The following is an 18,789-nucleotide window of genomic DNA, read 5'->3' as shown; positions in this document are numbered from 1 at the left end:
AGTAAGCACCCCAACATAAACAGGGGGACCTGCTACCACAAGTTTTTAGATCTGCGTTTATAAAAGGAAAACAGTTTTCAAGGGGTTAACAATCACTTTAATCAAGCAAATCAATATCAAAATTTCAGAGAAAATATAGAGAAATCAAAATTCAGCAGACATACTTCCAAAATGTCTGACCATTACATGAATACATAGTTACCAGAGAGGGAAGCATCAATTTCAGAGTTTCAGCTGACGGGCTCCTTAGTGGCTATCCAGAGTCTCTCTGGCCAAAGTAACATTTTTCCAGTGAGTAAGGCCCAAAGTAAAAGCTCACCCTCAGAGTATTTATATACTTTTTAGAGCCAGAGGTCAGTAACTTTCTGACCCAGTGCCTCAACAGAAAAAAAAAGCTACTTGCTACCTTCCTACAAAACACTCTCCTAATCAAGCTTCCCAAAATGGGTAGGCCCATCAGTAGATGGGAAAGATCCTCCTTAATCACTTTATTCAATCAGAGGTACTTTTAGTAAAACAAAAACAGCAAAAGATGCTATTTTAGTTGCCATTACAAAAGGCAGAAGAAAAACATTCATGCAGACACCAGAAAACCAAATCCCTCATAGTAGTCAAGAAGTCAATACACATTAGCACATATAGGGATGAAGGCATTCCCAAGTCTCCCCTCCCTGCTGCCAGGGCCTTCCCATAAACCAACACTCAAGAGCTTTGCTGTGTCTGCTGGCCTGTGTCCTCTCTCCTCTGCCCCAACCACTATCACTAACTTCCTCTTCTTTCTGCTCCACTCTTGTTCTATGTGTTCAGCAAGTTCCTCCTACTACACTTGACTTAGGCTTCCAGGTGTTTTCAGCAGGTCACATGGGCCTATTAATGAATGGGAAAGATCTTCCCATTTAAATTGCCATTATACCATGTTAAGAAAAAAAGGAGAGAAGCAATAAAAATAAAGAAAAAAAACTTCAGTCTTTACTTAGTGTTGAGAGAAATGACTGTTCTCTCTTTCATTATTAACCAATTACTGAAGGGGAAACTTTTCTACTTGATCATCCATAAATCTCCCAGTGTGGGAAATCTTAAGCAAAGAATTACCCAGGCTAAGATCTAATCATACTATAAAAGAAATTCTAAGTTTAGGCTAATAGGTGTATTCCTCTCATTGTGTTTGCTCTGACAGGTCTGGGAAAATGTGGAATCTCCCTTTTGTAGGACAGGTGACATTGACATTGATAGGTCTCTTTGATGATGTCTTGACTGATACAAGTCGTCAAGGCAGTCATAGTAATGAAGCCCAGACCTACTTTGTAAATTTCATTTTCCCATTAACTGCTAACCAATCAGACCTCATTGTACCTCCAGGAACACCAGTTCTTCCAAGGGCATCTAAACTCTGAGCCCACCACCATGAGGAGTCTTTGGCATTTTAGAGGGTCACTGACCTCTTTTATTAATAAACATGCTAAAACAAAGTTCTCTTCATTTCACTCTTCAGTATTTCATGTAAATCTTTCCATTTTTTCCCCAAAATCATAGAACTCCTCATTTCTTATAGCACAGGAGTATTCCATCAAAATCATATATCACAATTTTCTCCAATTGATGGGAATTCCTGCAATATACAGGATTTTTGTTTGTGTGTGACCACAAAGAGAGCTGCTTTAAACACTTTAGAAGGATAGGTCCTTTTCATTCTTTTCTCTAACCATCTTTGGAAATAGACCTAATAGCTGCATTATTGAATCAAAGATTATACAGTTTTGTAGTTCTTTGGGCATAATTTCAGGTTGCTCTCCAACATGGTTTAACCTTTTCACAATTCCCCCACTAGTGAATTACTATCCTTATTTTTCCACATCCTCTCCAACATTTGTCACTTGCCCTTTCTATTATTTTAGCCAATCTGGAAAAATAAATATTTATTTAATATGGTCATTTATGTATCCTACGATCTGATTTTACTTTTAATGCTAGTATGATAAGTTTCTAAGTTATGAAGTACTTTCTTCTAAGTAGTAAAATTCTGTTATTACAGTGCATACCATATTTCACTTCTCTCAATACACTTTCTCCAAGGACCTGTAGAAAAGTTGCAGTAAAGAGATTTAAGTGAAGTATTTATAGTCAACAGAGAGATTTTAGGATTAATCCTAAAGGTATTTACTAGCTTACTTGTTTAAAACAGACATATCATCAATGGACCAGTTTTATATAATTACTAGCTATGTTTTTTTTAAATTTATTTTCTAAGAGGACCATGATATGAGGGAAATGATAACATGACTTGAGGTTGACTTTGATTTGAGTGAGGGAGGGCTGTGCAAGGTCACCAACCTCATTTTCTCCTCCACAACCATCTGTGTCCAGTGTCCAGATGTTCATCAGGATGACTGGAGATGACCCAGGATGCAACGGGAGACTCTGGCCCTTTTAGGCTAAGGCCTTGCATTCTCTATGCCCGTGGTTACATAGTGTAAGTGAGGTAAGATTTCAACTCAGGTGTTACTGATTCTAATTTATATGCTCTATTCCCTGTGTCCCATAGCTGCTTAGTATCAAATTGATCTTGAACCTATTTATAAAAAAAAATTATTGGATTTTATCAGTCTAGGGAGATGACCTCTCTATCACTAGAGATTTTAAAAATGGTGAAATAGGCACTACTGAGAAAGTTGAAGAGAGAATTTTTTTTTCCAGTAGAGGTCAAAATATTTTATTTTGTGCATGACAACGAATTTCAGATCTTGTGACAATGTGAAAAAAAGAGTTATATTCTAAATTTAAAGCCATACATATCCTTGAAATATATTTTGTATTTCAGTTTTGAAAGATGCTTAAGCATCAGACCTTTCTGTGAGACTCATGAGTGAGCTTGATCAGTATTACCAAAGATCAGTGCTCTGGCCATTGTCATGTAATATATATATGTGTGTGTGTGTGTGTGTGTGTGTGTGTGTGTGTGTGTGTGTGTGTGTGTGTGTGTGTACTGGAGACGCTTCAATTCTGAAGAACCACCATAAAATCAGAATAATGTCACTGAATCTATTCTCTTTTTTATTAAATTATTTTATTTGTTTTCAGTGTTCTACAGGCACTTCCATATATCTTAGATTTTTTCCCCTCCTTCCCCACTCCCTCCCTGAGACAGCATACATTATATAGGTTCTACACATACATTCCTATTAAACACATTTTCATCTTAATCATGTTGCATAGAAGAATTAAAACGAATTGGAGAAACCATAAAACGAAATGAAACATAATGCAAAAGAAAATGGGTCTGCTTCATTTTGCAATCCAGTTCCATAGTTCTTTCTCTGGATGTGGAAGGCATTTTGCCTCAAGAGTCCATTGGGAATTTTTAAGTCCTTGCATTGCAATGAAGTACTAAGTCCACCAGAAAAATTCCTCTCACGCTGTGATTATTGCTGTGTACAAAGTTCTCCTGATTCTGCTCCTTTCAGTCAGTATCAGTTTATATAAATCTTTCCGGCTCTCTCTGAAGTCTTCTTGTTCATCATTTCTAATAGCACAATAGTTGAATTTATTCTCTTATTCTTTTCCCAGAATAATGTGGTACAGATTCTTTGTTTTATACTGTTCCTATATGACACTTCGAAAGGGCAACACATGACATCAGTCCTGGGAAGTCAGCTCATTCCCCAGTTCATATATTATTTGTTGATACACTTGTCTCTTGTAGATGTCTGTACACGTCCACAGTGACCCCCAAACTCATCTGTTACTTGTTGACTGAAAATAAGAGCATTTACTACACCAAATGCCTAGCCTAGCTCTCTACAATGAACTTCTCTTGGGTCACAGATGTCTTCATCCTCACAGGGATGGCCTGTGATTGGTATGTGGGCATCTGCAAATCTCTGCATTATCAGGAGATTATGACGAAGCATGGGTGTAGCATGATGGTTTTAGCTGCCTTTAATGAGGAAATCGTTCATTCGTTTCCACATTTACTCATCGTTTTAACATATTTGTGGCCCGAAAGAAAATAGGTCACTACTTCTGTGATATGTATCTTACACAAGAACTTGTCTGAAGAATGATGCTCAAAACGTGGATCACTTAGTTACTGTAACTTCAGAGATGGTGGGCTTTGTAGTTTTCATGGTCTTTATGTCTTCCTATGCTGTGACATTTTTTTCCCTTCATGGACACACTGGTGAGAGTCACATGTGGTTCCCATATCACTGCTATTATTTTATTCTTTGACCCTATGTTCTTCATTTACATTAGACCATTCACCATCTTCAAGGAGGACAAAGTGGTGGCTCTTTCCTATACTATCACTGCTGTCATGCTCAACCCTTTCATTTATACTTTGAAAAAAAATATATACGTGAAAAATATAGAGAAGGTTTGCGACAGAAATATGCTTCTAGTAACAAAGTACATTTTCTAAAACTCAGTTCTATAACTGACATAAAAGCTTGCTAAATGGGAAGCATAACAACTTGATCAGTCAGTGAACTAAGACCACAAAAACAAAATTAAGCATGTAAGGCCCTCAGGGTATTATTTAGTATAATTCACTCTTTTTCTAAATAAGAAAAGTAAGGGCAAGAGAAGTGAGGTGTCTGATCAGAGATCCCCGAAATCCCAAAGAGCAGGTTGACTTATAAATAATAAAGAATGTAGTAGTATCAATTCAAGAAGAGATTTATTCAGAGACATGTAGCTAGAGAAAGCAATTTACAAAGCAGCAATCCTGATACATATTAATCCAAGTATATATTAATACAGCAGACTTTTATTCCCCAAAATATCAATTTTATCATATAAAAATGTTGACTTTTTACAAATAAAAAAATGATGATAAGAGAAAATACATATCTTGGCCAAGATCATAAGGGCCATCATTATGGTCAGGATATAAACAAATGCCACACAAAAGAATAATATTGAATAATATGTCAGGAAGAATTTTTCTTTTTCTTTAGAAACAAAAATATTATTAGGCAAATGGTACAGTTTATAGAGTGCTTTATGAGTAGCTAAATGTATTATTATGCTCATAACAATTCTGGGAAGCAAGATCTATGTTTACTGTATTTTATAAATGAGACATTAGAGGCACAGAGAAGTTAAATTAATTGTCCAGTGTCATACTATTAATAAATGCCTTAGGCAAGATTCAAATTTGGATCTTCCTCACTGTAAGAACAACATTCTATATACTACAAAACTTTGCTTCCTGACACGTAGCTAGATCAAAAAAACTTTCAAGGTATTCCTTCTTGTACACAGATCTATGGAGATGGGTCTACAAAATAATCCCTTCTTTTCACCCCAGTTTTCTACTTATTAAACATTGAGAAATACGCTTTGCTATTTTGACAGATTTCTATAAATGTCTTCACAGGCAGTTAAAAGTGTTGTTCTCCCTGAAGTTAAGAACTCAACATTTGGGGATAGTGGTATTCTAGAAACTCAAGACAGGACTGTTTAATTTTCATTGTGAGTATTTACACGAGTGGTGAGGAATTCTTCTATTAAGGGAACTTGTTCTTTGAAGTTTAGATTCAGTCAAAAGGCCGCACTTGAGGACCTATAGAGCCACATGTGGTCTCAAGGATGCAGGTTTCCCACCCCTGATTTACACCTTGAAAGAGACAATTAGTCCTTGATTTATTGATCATTTGCACAGGTAAGTCATGTCACATTCTCTTTCTCTTACTCTCCTTTCCCCCCCTTTGCCTCCTCTGTATTTTTCCTTTTTCATTTCCCTATTCCTTTTCCTGTTTTTCTCCTCTTTCTTCCTCTGTACCTCCCATTTTTGTGAATTGTCTTGTGTATCAACAAAGTAGATTTCATTAATTTAACGCATTAACAATTTTGGGGAAATTCCTAGGCTGACTTTAACTATTATATTCTTCTAATCCTCAATGATATCAAAATATTCCATCAATTTTCTTGGAAATCCAAGCAGTTCCATCAACCCCATTATATTGTGGCAGAAGGATTTATGATTAATTATTCTTTAAAAAAACACAACAACACCAACAAAAAAATCTATCTTTTAAGTTGCAGGCCGTTACAGTCTTCAGTTACCCAGGGAGTAGACAAACAGGGAGTAAGACCAAAACATATAAGAAAGAGAGTGGTATGGGAAAAGGATGCTCACTCTCAAAATCAGAAGACTTCCCGATTCTAGTCCAAGGTATGTGATCATGGTTATATGACCACAGACAATCTACTCCCCTCAACTGGAATGATTTCCTCCCCTGTGAAATGTCTTGTTTTTGTTGTTGTTGCTATGTTATTCATATAGTCACTATCATCACTTGGTACTTATAGATTTAGAGATTTCTTGTGATCCTTCTCATAAAAACAAACAAAAATTTTCATTTTTCCTCCTCTGTCCTTATATTTTATACTCTCTGTTTGTTGCTGTGTGGTTAACATCAAGATATATTGATGATAAATATAAAACTGCTTACCTAAGTTCAAAAAAATAAGACTCATTTATATGGCACTACGTGGATTTTGGCAGAAGTTGCCTGAGTCCTCCAACTCTACCCCTGTATTTAGAACTTTAGCAGTATAGGACAATAAAGAGAATAAATTTAGGAGTCAAAAGAGCTGGATTCAAATAGTGCATTTTATTCTTTATAATTATGTTTCCTTGAACAGATCCTAGTCTCTTTAATATCATTTTTTTCTTTTTTTGTTAAATCAGATGAGCAGACTACAAAGCCTTTGAAATCCTTTCCAGTTGAAATCTAGAACCTTAAACTATAACTTATCTATCAGGAAGCATTTAGTAAACATGTACTGTATTTCAGCCACTGTCACAAGCTCAAGTGCTATCATGCTCTGTCCTCAAATACCTTACATGTTATCAGAGAAGAAAACATGTACGTATGCAGAAATATACAAAATAAACATAATATAGTTTTGAGGAAGGTAGGAAGGAATCAAGTAATGCACATTCCCAGGGATCACGTATTTCTTTTATGTTGAAGTTGTACTTTAACAGAGTTTGTGAGTGAAAAGGTAACTAAGCATTTAATTTATAAAGGATAATGAAACAAGTGTTGATATTAGTGTATACTCTCCTTTTTATGCTTTAGAGATCTTTTATTCAAGATACGAAATTTTACCTTTTTCATAGGTAAGACTAATTTGCTAATGCTGTAAGTACTAAAACCGTAAGTTGGCAGAGCAAGTCCTGAAAGATATGATGTAAAAATCGTTTTCATAAAGCACCATTGTGACTTTGATTACAAAATTGCCTTTTCTGATGCTGCTAAGCCCAAGTAAGGACAATTTCTATTTATAGTTACTTCCAGAAATTGTCTTTAGCATTTAACTGTAAATAATAATATCTTCTTGGAAGCCAGGGCACTGAATATCACAGGCACCTATAGATGAGTAAGTGTGAAGACAAGAGTTTAAGCTGTTACTTTTTACAAAAAAATAGATCTGTTGATTTCCTCTAATAAACTCTATTCTTTATGAGTATATTTTGCATTTTCTGACCAAAAGTGACTACAGGATATTTGAGAGGCGTAGTAGGAGATCAAAACATACTCAGAAATAATAAATATATGAAAAGAAAATAGAGCAAAAAAGGGAATTCTAAGAATCAGACCTCAGGATTGTGTGTATATCCCAATTCTTGAGAAGAAAAGACAGAGAGATAGGAAACAGACTAGGAAGCATCGCATAGCTCACTTTTGTTGGATTACGGGTTGTAGCCAGGTACTGAAATATTTAAAATGAAAAATAGAACCAAATACATTTGATATTAAAATAAGGAAGGCACTGAATTTGACTGTGATGGGTGAGATAGTCAGACCTCTGTTTAAGGAAAGTCACTCAGGGAAGAATATATAGGAGTAAGAAGAAGAGTTTCAAGAGAGAGACATCAATTAGGTAAATAAGAAAATAGGGTTATGACTTGTTAGGGACTAAAGCATGCTGTCCATAAGTTGTATGTCTAAAGAAGAGAGAGACGTAGAAGACACAGTAGAGGGAGAAATGACAAAATTTCGTTAGTGACATGACATGTGTAGTGAAAGAGGGTGAGAAATTGAGTATGAAAATGAGTATGTGAATCTAAGTGACTAGAGGAGTGAGGATACTAGGGATTGTGCTGGGGTAATCTTAACCATCTTGCGAAGAGCCAGTTAATAATTCTTTCTTGCGAGCATGTAGTATCTCAAAAACTGGCAATGACTACAAATCTGGACTTGATGTATTGTTTCTTTGATTGCCTAGATTCAAGAAAGTTCTAATAATACAGATTACACTTCAAAGTATATGTGAATACTGTTTATTTTCCCCCAGACCCCAGCATTTAACAACACATCCCTTTATTGCTCTATAATCACTGCCTGAGTTTAGAAAGAGTGCAGTAATGAAGTCATCACTAGAATGGAGGATTAATTATCCAAGGATAGTAAAAATAGGATGACGATGATGATGATACAATGGTTTAAGTTTTCCATGTGTTTTATATCCATCACCTCACATGATCCTCATAAGAACCATGATTCTGATTATTAATATAGGCAAAGCACTAGGATTAAGGGAATTAAAAGGAAAAGGCTTCCTATAAAAGAAATGATTTTATTGACTACTTAAAGCAAGACAAAGAAGTCAGTAGGTAATTGTATCAGTAAGCACCCCAACATACACAGACTCTTTGATATGCCTTTCTAAAAGGAAAGGCAATCTTTGAGGTGTTGACAATCACTTTAGTCAAGTACAGGTATCAGAGAAAATCAAAATCAAAATTTCAGAGAAAATACAGCGAAATCAAAAGTCAACAGATATGCTTCCAAAATGTCTGACCATTAACATACATACATCTTCACCAGAGAGGGAACATGTGAGTGTCCCAAGGGGGAGGGCCTCCTTAGAGGATTCCCAGAGTCCTTTTCTGGCCAAACACTTTCAGTTGTTAAACCTCAAAGTAAAACCTGATCCTCAGAGTATTTATACTCTTTTTGGAGCCAGAGGGCATGACCTTCTGACCCAGTGCTTCAACAGAAAAAAAAGGTACTTGAGACTCTGCTACAAAACAGCTTCCCTAATCAAGCTTCCCTCAATGGGCAGACCCATCAACGGGTGGGGAGTATCTTCTTTAATCACATTCAGATGAAGGCATTATACTTCTTGATTATACTAAAACAAAAACAGGAAAAGATTCTAATTTGATTGCCATCAGTGTAGCGGAAGAGGGAGAGATTTCTAGGTATGAGCTAGACAAAATCACCATAGCTAAAGGTCAAGTGTATTGCTCATGGAAGAGAAAGCAGACCAAGACACTGGATCAAAGCAAATGGGGCAGTAAGGTGTAGGAAGACTAGAAAGGTAGGAAAAGGCAAGGTTATGGAGGGCTTTGAAAGCCAAACAAAACTGTGTTCATTTGTTTTTTAAATTCGATCCAGAAGATAGAGGATAGGGGACAGTGGAGTTTACTAAGAGACTTATATAGTTGGACCCATGCTTCAGAAAAGTCACTTTAATGGTTGAATGGAGAATGGCTTGGAATAGAAAGAATATTGATCAGGAAGACCTACCAGTAGGCTATTGTAATACCTGGGCATTAGGTAATGAGGACCTACACTACACTGGTGATAGGGTTACAGGTGAGAAGGGGGGATAGGCCAGAGGTATTACAAAGATGAAATTGAAAGCCTGGTCAAAACATCAGATGTGTAGTGGAAGGGTGAGAGATTGTGAGCAGTCTAAGATAACTTCTAGCTTGCCAGCATGAGGCACTGGGAAATTGTCCTGCCTTTTACAGAAATAACAAAAGTAGGAGGGCCATAGTGATTGGAGTGAAAGAAAATAAGTTCCATTTTTTTTTTGTATATTTAACAAAAACATCTTCTGGACATCCAGTTTGAGGCGTCTAAAAGTCAGTTGGATGTTGGGGACAAGATGTTAGCAGAAAGTGTGGAAGAGGGCATATGAATTTGAAAATCATCAGCACAGAAATGGGAATTAATCATATCCATAAGAATCAATGAAATTACCAAATAAAGTAGTAGGAAGAAGAGAAAAGGGGCCAGGACAGAACCCTAAGGGACATTTACGACTCTTATTTTATTTTGCTTAACCCATTTCAGCCTCATTCATCCCCTGGTTTAAGCATTAAATTTATGTTTGTATAAGGCAAAACAACTCAATAATTAAAGAATAAATGTCATAAACAAAATGTGGTAATAATACTTGTAATATCTACCTCAAGATTATTATTAGGCTCAAGTGAGTTAATGTGTGGAAAGTGCTTTGAAAGGACAAATAATTGTCTATTATATTTTTGATTGGGAAAGGTATATGGTCACTAGGTCTATATACTAGTTACCTAGAAATATTCCTTATGATGATTAAAGCTCTGTGAAAGATAACAATCTCACCAAAGAATATGAGAATGTTTAGACACAACAGTATCTAAGTAATCTATTTATGTCTTGGAGACATTATAAGATAATGGACTTGGAGTCCAGAGTCATAGTCTTTTAAATTTTGATTCAGAAATTGATTAATTGCATAAATAAAGTACATATGCTTGTGTTCTCAACTTCTGTTTCAACCATGATGTACACAGAATTTCCAATAATCTCCCAGAGCTAATGTTAAGGGGAGACACTATAGAGAAAACTTAAAGGACTACAGAAAAGTAAACTATTATTTATTATACATAAAAATATTTTATATGCCATTTATTTGGCATCTTTAATAACTTTCTCGTATTTGGTTAAGTTGATCTATTTCCCTAATATGATTACTTAACTTTTTTGTTTCCCCCTACAAGCCTGGTATAAGAATGTTTTGAGTTGTAAGAAAATGCTTTAAAAAAGATTAAACATTTTATTTAGGTGTATTTACCTTGATACTAATTATATAACGATTTATAATTTTGTGCTTCATCTGACTCAAGAAGTACTAGAGTTCTTCAAAATATTGTGAGATAGGTTTTAGTAAAAATATCGCAGAGAGATTTTGTGTTCCAGTTGAGGATGGAGAAATGACATGTGGAGTCCCTACAAAATCTGACAATATGTGTTATTTGTGTACTGACGTAAATGGATATCAATGCTTGCCCAATACATAACTTATGTACTGAATTTTCATTTTTCAACATGCTTAAATCTTTATACTTCTCTAAGTCTTGGGAATGGGTTATGATGTACATTGTTCTCAATATGTGTTTCTTACATTTCTTTATTGCTTATATCCTTTCAGATTTTATTCTGGCCATTTTTCATGATGAACTATGAAAAACAGGAATAACATCATTGAATTTATTCTTTTAGGAGTTTCTCAGAATAATGATGTTCAGATTCTGTGTTTTATCCTATTCTCATTCTGTTATGTGGCTCTTCTAACGGGAAATTTGATAATCATGATATCCATCCTGGGCAGTCAGATCACTGACCAACCCATGTAGTGTTTTTTAACTTACGTATCCCTCATAGATATTTGATACACCTGCACAGTGACCCCAAAGCTCATCAGTGACTTGCTGGTTGAAAGGAAACGTATTTCCTACAAGAAGTGCTTGATCTAAGTTTTTACAATGCACTTATTTGGGGCAATAGAAATCTTTGTTCTCACAGAGATGGCCTATGACCAGTATGTGGCCATCTGCAAACCTCTGCATTACCAGGTGATCATGAGCAAGCAGAGGTGCAATATGATGGTCTTATTTGCCTTTGATTGGGCAATTCTGCATTCATTTTCTGAGATTGTGGCCCCAATGAGATAAATCATTATTTCTCTGATGTATATCCCTTATTGGAACCTTCTTGCATTGATCCTCAAAGGGTGGGGTTTTTAGTCATTGACAGTTCAGGGAGGGTTGCCTTCATGGTTTTCATAGTGGTTATGGGTTCATACCTTATGCCCCATGGGTACTCTTCTGAGAGCTACAGAAAAGCTCTTTCTGCATGTGATTTCCACATCACTGTTGTGGTCTTATTCTTTGGTCCTGTACTCTTCATTTATATTAGACCAGTCACCACCTTTAGGGAAGATAAAGTGTACGCTGTTTCTTACACCATCATAGCTCCCATACTTAATCCTTTCACCTGTACTCTGAAAAATAAAGACATGAAAAATGCAATGATTAACATATGGAGCAGAAACAAGTTTTTAAGAAGAAAGTTCAATTGCTGAAAAAAAGCTGCTCCTCACCAGATTTTCATGGTTCAAAGAAATTCAAATTCAGTGCCTATTTAAGGTTGTCTGAAGCCAATAGGATTTAGAGTAGGAAAAGACTAGTGAACTATGTAGTTAATACAAACTACTTTTTTTTTAATGGAAAAAAATGGCCAGAAAAGACTAGAAAGACCAAACAGTACAATGTTGGATAATAGGTCAACAAGATGTTTGTTCACAAATGTGTGGTTACAGGAATAAGGAGCTCCTCTTTCCTCCCCCATTAGTAAGCTTTTTAAATTCAAACGAAAAGGATATATTTTGAACACTGTTTCCATTGGTAAGTTGTTTTCTCTCCCCCTCACCCAATATTATTTAAACATTATCAATGAGGGGATTTTTTTGAGATCTATTTGAAACACTTTAACATCTTTCAATTTAAATCTTGCAGAGAAAAGTGAGACAAAGGGAAAATCTTATCCTAGAGGCTTTACCCAGTGTAACTTAAGGGAGGAAGGGAAGGAGAGGGGAAGAGAGTTTTTGACAGCAGTCAACAGAGTACAGGGGACAAGAGAAGAGAGGAAATGAGAGGAAAAGGGAAGGAAAAGGTAGAAAATGAGATAAAAGAGGAAAAAAGCAAGGAAGAAAAGGAATAAAGAAAGAAAAGATGGAAGGAGGAAGGAAAGAGGAAAAAAGAGTGAGAAAAGTGCTTTCAAAAGGAAGAACAAATATGTTCATGGAATTTTTACATCTGTCTTCGATTCTAATTTGATGAATAGTGTATTAATATTGGAGTCAGGTAGAAATAGATTGGTATTTCCCTTTTATTTTTCACCCAGTGGAAGTTTTGCTTTTTTCAGAAAACTAAATTGACGGTCAGGCCTACCCTTTGTGTTTTACCTTGCTTCTGTGCATTACTAAAATTGTAGTAATGTACTCTCAAAGTTTCACAACTAACAGTCAGAGAGGCAGGAGAAGTTTGGCATTGGGAGTCAAATGTACCTGGGTTTGAATGCCATCTCTGACAGTAAATGAATGTGTGATCACAGGAAAATTAGTAACCCTTTCTGTGCCTTAGTTTTGTCATCTTTAAAATGACAGCGTTAATGCTTAAGAAGGCATTTTAAGGTCTGAAGGAGATCATGTGTGGAAATCACTATTTAAATATATTTTTTTTTAATCTAAGGAGGTGTATTTTCATGTCTTTCAAGTTAGATTCCATAAAGCCACAAAAGGAAAACCATGAACACAAAGATATAATTAAACATCTGAATGGTCCAGCTATTTGGACAGAGATGTGAATGGCAGAATATAAACAAGGTCCTAGAGTTTCCTGGTAGCTGAATGCTCATCTCATTGTATTGTACCCAGTACAGACTTAAGGTATGCTTATTGAATCAAATTGAATTATATAGGTTTTTTTTTTGAATTTCAACTAATAAAATGAAATAGGTAATAGGAAAATCAGTTTTGTTTCCTTTTCTATATGTATCAGCTAACTTGGTGCTTTACTCACGGGGAAATGCTTAATAAATATTTGGTGATTTCATAATATTTGAATGGAAATATATTGAATACTTAGAAGTAGATATTGAGTTTGATCATTTTTGCAATGATAGGTAGCACATGTGACTGTGACTTAAAAAATGTAAATTTTGAGAGGGATAAGACAACCAAAGGAACCATAAATAGTCTGATAATTGCAATAAACTATGCCTGAAGAAAGCTAGGAAATATTCCAAACACAAGCTGACAGGAAAAAAAAATCTACTGATACACACACACACACACACACACACACACACACACATCCATACATAAGAGAGTGCGTGTGTGTATGTGTTTTCAACAAGGGGAATTTTAGGAAGGAAATCAGCCTGAAGTGGAAATTGAATAATACAGTTCAGTTGTTTCAATTGTGTCCGTTTTTGTGTAACCCCATTTGAGGTTTGTAGGCAGAGACAATGGAGTGATTTCCCATTTCCTTCTCCAGTTCATTTTATAGATGAAAAAAAAACTGAGATAAATGGGTATAACAGACTTGCTGAGGACCACAGAGCTAGTGTCTGAGGTCAGATTTGAGTTCTGGAAAATGAATCTTCCTGAATCTAGTTCCAATACCCTATCCACTGTACTACCTAGCTCTCCTGAACAATATACTACTATTACTACTGCTACTGGTGATGATGATGATGATTCATGAATAAGTCATTACACCAATAAGTAATTTTCTTAAAGAAAAAAGTTATAACAATGGAATATATTGAACTTTTAGAAAGTAGCTGACACAATTCCCAGAGGAAAATTTATATTTCAGAACCCCGTAAATTAAAAGAAAGAATGAAGTTATCCATGATTAGGGAGCCAATTAGAAAAAATAGAACAGTGGGGTGGAGACAAGATAGAGGAGTGAGAGCAACTGCTCACCTAAGCTCTTAGACAAACTCATTCAGATACCTCTAAAAAGAGAATTTGACCAAATTTTGGAGGTGCAGAATCCAATAGGAGGCAGACTGTGGAAAATTGATAGACCAAGACAGACTGGAAGGTCTACTGGAAAAATCTGTTCCTCTGGGGTGGAGAAGCATACAGCACATAGCCCAGAGGGTCCCGCCACAGCTGAGCAGGAAACTCCTGGGACAGTCTGAGGCAGCAAACAGAACAAAAAAGTGGCAGCCCAGGGCAGGAGACCAGTGGAGCCGAATAAGTGACAGACACAGAGTCCCAGGTATCAGCCGAAGTCACCCCTGACATTTTTAGCCCACAGATTAAACGTCTGTAAATCACCTACTTAAACTTCCAGTAGCTAAAATGGTGGAGTGATCAGTAAATAGTCTCTCCCCCTCCCCTTATTGACCTTCAAAGAACCATAAAGTATTTCCCCAGAAAAATTCTGGATCATTGGGATCAACAAAAGGAACAAACAGTCTCATAGCATCTGAGACCAGGAAAATGAGAAAGGAATATTCCTCTTACTGTGGCCGAGGTGAATCAGAAGGAGAGGAGCCCCAGGGGTTTGGAAACTCACACTAGGACCCAGGGAAAACAGGAAGACAATAGAGCACCTGGGATCACCAAGCACAGAGGTTGCCTTTGCTCCAGCTCAGCTGAGATTTCCAGTGACCAGACCACCCATCTATCGCACTTAACAAGCTAGCCTCAGGGTTAATTGGGGGGAAACACAAAACAAAAAGAAAAAAAGGCAACTGCCCTTAGCTTTCTCACACCAGCAGCTCAACATCAGGTACTCCAGCTTCTAACAGAAAGAACCAGAGTCCACACCACACAAAGCCTTACCATCATGAGCAAGAAGCAAAGGACTGAGGAATAGACCCTAGAATCCTTCTATTGGGAAAAGGACCAAAAGAAGAATACCAAAGAGGTCAGCAGTGAGACTGTACTCTCATCTGAAACTTCAGAAGGGACTATGAACTGCTCACATGCACAAACAGCTGTTCTGGAACAGCTGAAGAAGGAAATATCAGAAAAAATGGAAACAAAAATCAAAATTTCAGAGAAAATACAGAGAAACCAAAAGTCAACAGACATGCTTCCAAAACTGTCTTGACCATTACAATCATACACAGCTATCAGGGAAGCAACAACTTCTGGGTTTTAGGGGGGAGGGAGAGAGTGAGGGACTCCTTAGCCACTTCCCAGAATCTTTCTGGCCAAAGAAACACTTCCAGTCAATAAACTCCAAAGTAAAACCTCATCCTGTGAGTATTTATACACTTCTCAGAGCCAGAGGGCATAACCCTGTGACCTACTGCTTCAACAGAAAAAACAAAGGGTACTTGGGACCCTTGTACAAAACACCTTTCCAAATCAAGCTTTTTTCAATGGGCAGACCCATCAGTGGGTAGTGAAAATCTTTTTAAATCACATTATTCAACCACAGGCACTTTAGTAAAACAAAAACAGCAAAAGATTTTAATTTAATTGACATCACGAATTCTCAGTCTCATTCAAGGTAATCTAAGGTAGATTGAATTTTTTTTCGTCCTTGCATTGCTATGAAGATCCAAGTCTACCAGAAAAAACTCTCACACACTGTGGTCGTTCCTGTACACAAAGTTCTCCTGATTCTGCATCTTTCACTCAGCACCAGATCATATAAGTCTTTCCAGGCCACTCTGAAGTCTTCTTGTTCATCATTTCTTATGGCAGAGTAGTAGTCCATTGCATTCATATACCATAATTTGTTCAGCTATTCCCCAATTGATGGGCATCCCCTTGATTTCCAGTTTTTGGCCACTACAAAGAGTACTGCTATAAATATTTTTGTATATGTGTGACCCTTTCCCCTTTTTATGATCTCTTGGGGGTACAGTCCTAGAAGCAATATTGCTGAGTCAAAAGGTATGCACATTTTAGTAGCCCTTTGGGCATAGTTCCAAGCCGCTTTCCAGAATGGTTGGATGAACTCACAGCTCCACCAACAATTAATTAGTGTTCCAACTCTCCCACATCTTCTCCAACATTTATCATTTTCCTGTTTTGTCATGTTTGCCAATCTTATAAGTGTGATGTGGTACCTCAGAGTTGTTTTGATTTGCATCTCTCTAATCAAAAGTGATTTAGAACATTTTTTCATATGATTATAGATATCTTTAATTTCCTCCTCTGAAAATTGCCTGTTCATATTCTTTGACCGCTTACCAACTGGGGAATGAATTGTATAGTTGTACACTTGAGTCAGTTCTCTATGTATTCTAAAAATGAGGCCTTTATAGGTAGATTGAATTTAGGAAACCTTGGCTCTAGTCATGACACTTCCCCTTTGAAGCTTTGTTATACTAACCAAGTCCTTTCAAACTTTTGGGGCTTTGTTTACATGTAACATTTTGGTTCAAGGAGAGGGAAAATTAGGTTGAACTAGATGATCTCTAAAGCTCTTTCTATCTTTAGATGTCATTGTATGACAAAGTTTGAGAGTGTTAGTGTATAGATTGTTGTGTCATACTGCCTCCTTGTGGACATACACTGTCATCGCTATATTACATTCCATATTGCCAAAGGAGGAGCGAGTGTGAAAAGATTTAAACCCACTCTTCTCAGCTGATTGTCATAGAGATGAAAAAGAGTAGAGCAGGTGGACATTTCCTTTAGCAAAGCTTGAAATAAATCTAAAGGGCAGAAGAAAATTAGCCAATGTATGAAAACTAAACCGGTGTTCATAGTTCTTTCTATAGAAAAAAAAATCTCTGAAAGGAAATGGTATATATAAGCCTTGTATTCTGCCCTACAAAGACACAGACATGTTTGTTTGGAGTTTCAGTATGTGGTGTGATTAGTATAAATCAAGCACAGACAGATTTGCAATCATTAGATTAATGCCCACATAGTTTTCTAATTTAATCAGATTAACTCAGTCCTAAAGAAAACTTGTCATATAGAAGAATAAAAAGAATATTAGGCTAGAAGTCAGAAAAAATTTTTGCTATTGAACCCTCATTTTCTTCATCTGACAAATGACTGTAGATGTACCTGCAGTACTGTTATTAGGTGGCTCTCATTGATAAGTTCTACTTTCTCAAGGACTTCAAATCTGCTTTTCTCTAGCTTCTAATTACTGGTCCTACTTTTGTCCTCTTGGAATACAAGCAGAATGAATAGCACTTTCCCACATAAGACAGGGAGACAGTAACCAAAGGCTGTAAGTCTTTCTCTTTCAACCACTATTTATTTGGCATAGAAATCAAGGCTCTCAAACTTTGCAATTGCTCTCCAGATTGTGTTCCTAATTAGGAGGCTTTAACTGGGCACAATACTAAGATTTTTTTTTTACTATGCTGAAGGGTAGTGATTATGATTGGATGCTTGTGCTTGGACCCCATCCCAGGGATCATATCTCTCTCCAGCCCAAAGACTCTGTCTCTGTCCATATATCATGAGTGAGCCCCAGAGACGCAAATTCTCTCTCCCTGTTACAGGAACAAACTGGAATTTGTGGAATTTCCCCTGTATGGACAAGACTATATTGTACCAGCAGAACTAACATGTAGATTCCCTCAGTCACCATATGCAATTCAAAGGTCAAGCTACAAACATCAAATAGAAGGCTATCTGGTGACAAACAAAGATGTACAGACCCCTTAGAAGTCCACCCATCCTCACAGGCCATGCCAATTGTGAATGATGCTTATGTCCAATGTGCAGAAACTGTATATTACCACTTAAATAGCATAATTGGAACACAATGAACTAATGTTTTCTATATAAGTTTTAGCATCGCTCCTGTCAGGTTGCAAGTTCCACAAGGATCTCTGCTTGCCATATTAGTGTTATAGAAAACTTTGTGCCAAATGATTGGAAGACTTCTTGAGTCTGTATAATCTTTCCAGGCAACTCTGCCCTAAGCCCCTATATTTTGTGGTTTCTGCACCTCTAAAACTGCATCAATTCTATCTCTCATACTCCTGGCAAGGTTTGGGGTTTAGGCTGCCCTTTTTTTCTTAAGAGTGGAAGGGAAGAGGATAGGAACAGTTGTAACATTATGCTGACTAAGGCTGCCAGTCAACTAAAAAAATAGTCCTTGAAGACTAAAGGAGACAGATTTCCTTCATCTAAAAAGAAAAGTTAAGAACTCATTTAGTGTATTAGACTTAGCTCAGTCATAGAGATAATACTACAATAAGCAAGAATCCCTTTCTT

The 18,789-nt window shown here is 36.5% G+C and overlaps 2 pseudogenes; one reads left to right on the top strand and one right to left on the bottom strand.

Moving 5' to 3' along the window:
- LOC140516782 (olfactory receptor 5W2-like) overlaps positions 1-18,789 on the bottom strand; it is a 197,441-nt pseudogene that overhangs the window by 9,078 nt on the left and 169,574 nt on the right.
- LOC140516676 (olfactory receptor 4P4-like) lies at positions 11,249-12,150 on the top strand (annotated as a pseudogene).

Source organism: Notamacropus eugenii, chromosome Y (genome assembly GCF_028372415.1).
Source record: "Notamacropus eugenii isolate mMacEug1 chromosome Y, mMacEug1.pri_v2, whole genome shotgun sequence".
Taxonomy (NCBI): domain Eukaryota; kingdom Metazoa; phylum Chordata; class Mammalia; order Diprotodontia; family Macropodidae; genus Notamacropus; species Notamacropus eugenii.
Note: the sequence above shows the minus strand (reverse complement) of the source record. Positions and strands in the feature narration are given on the sequence as shown.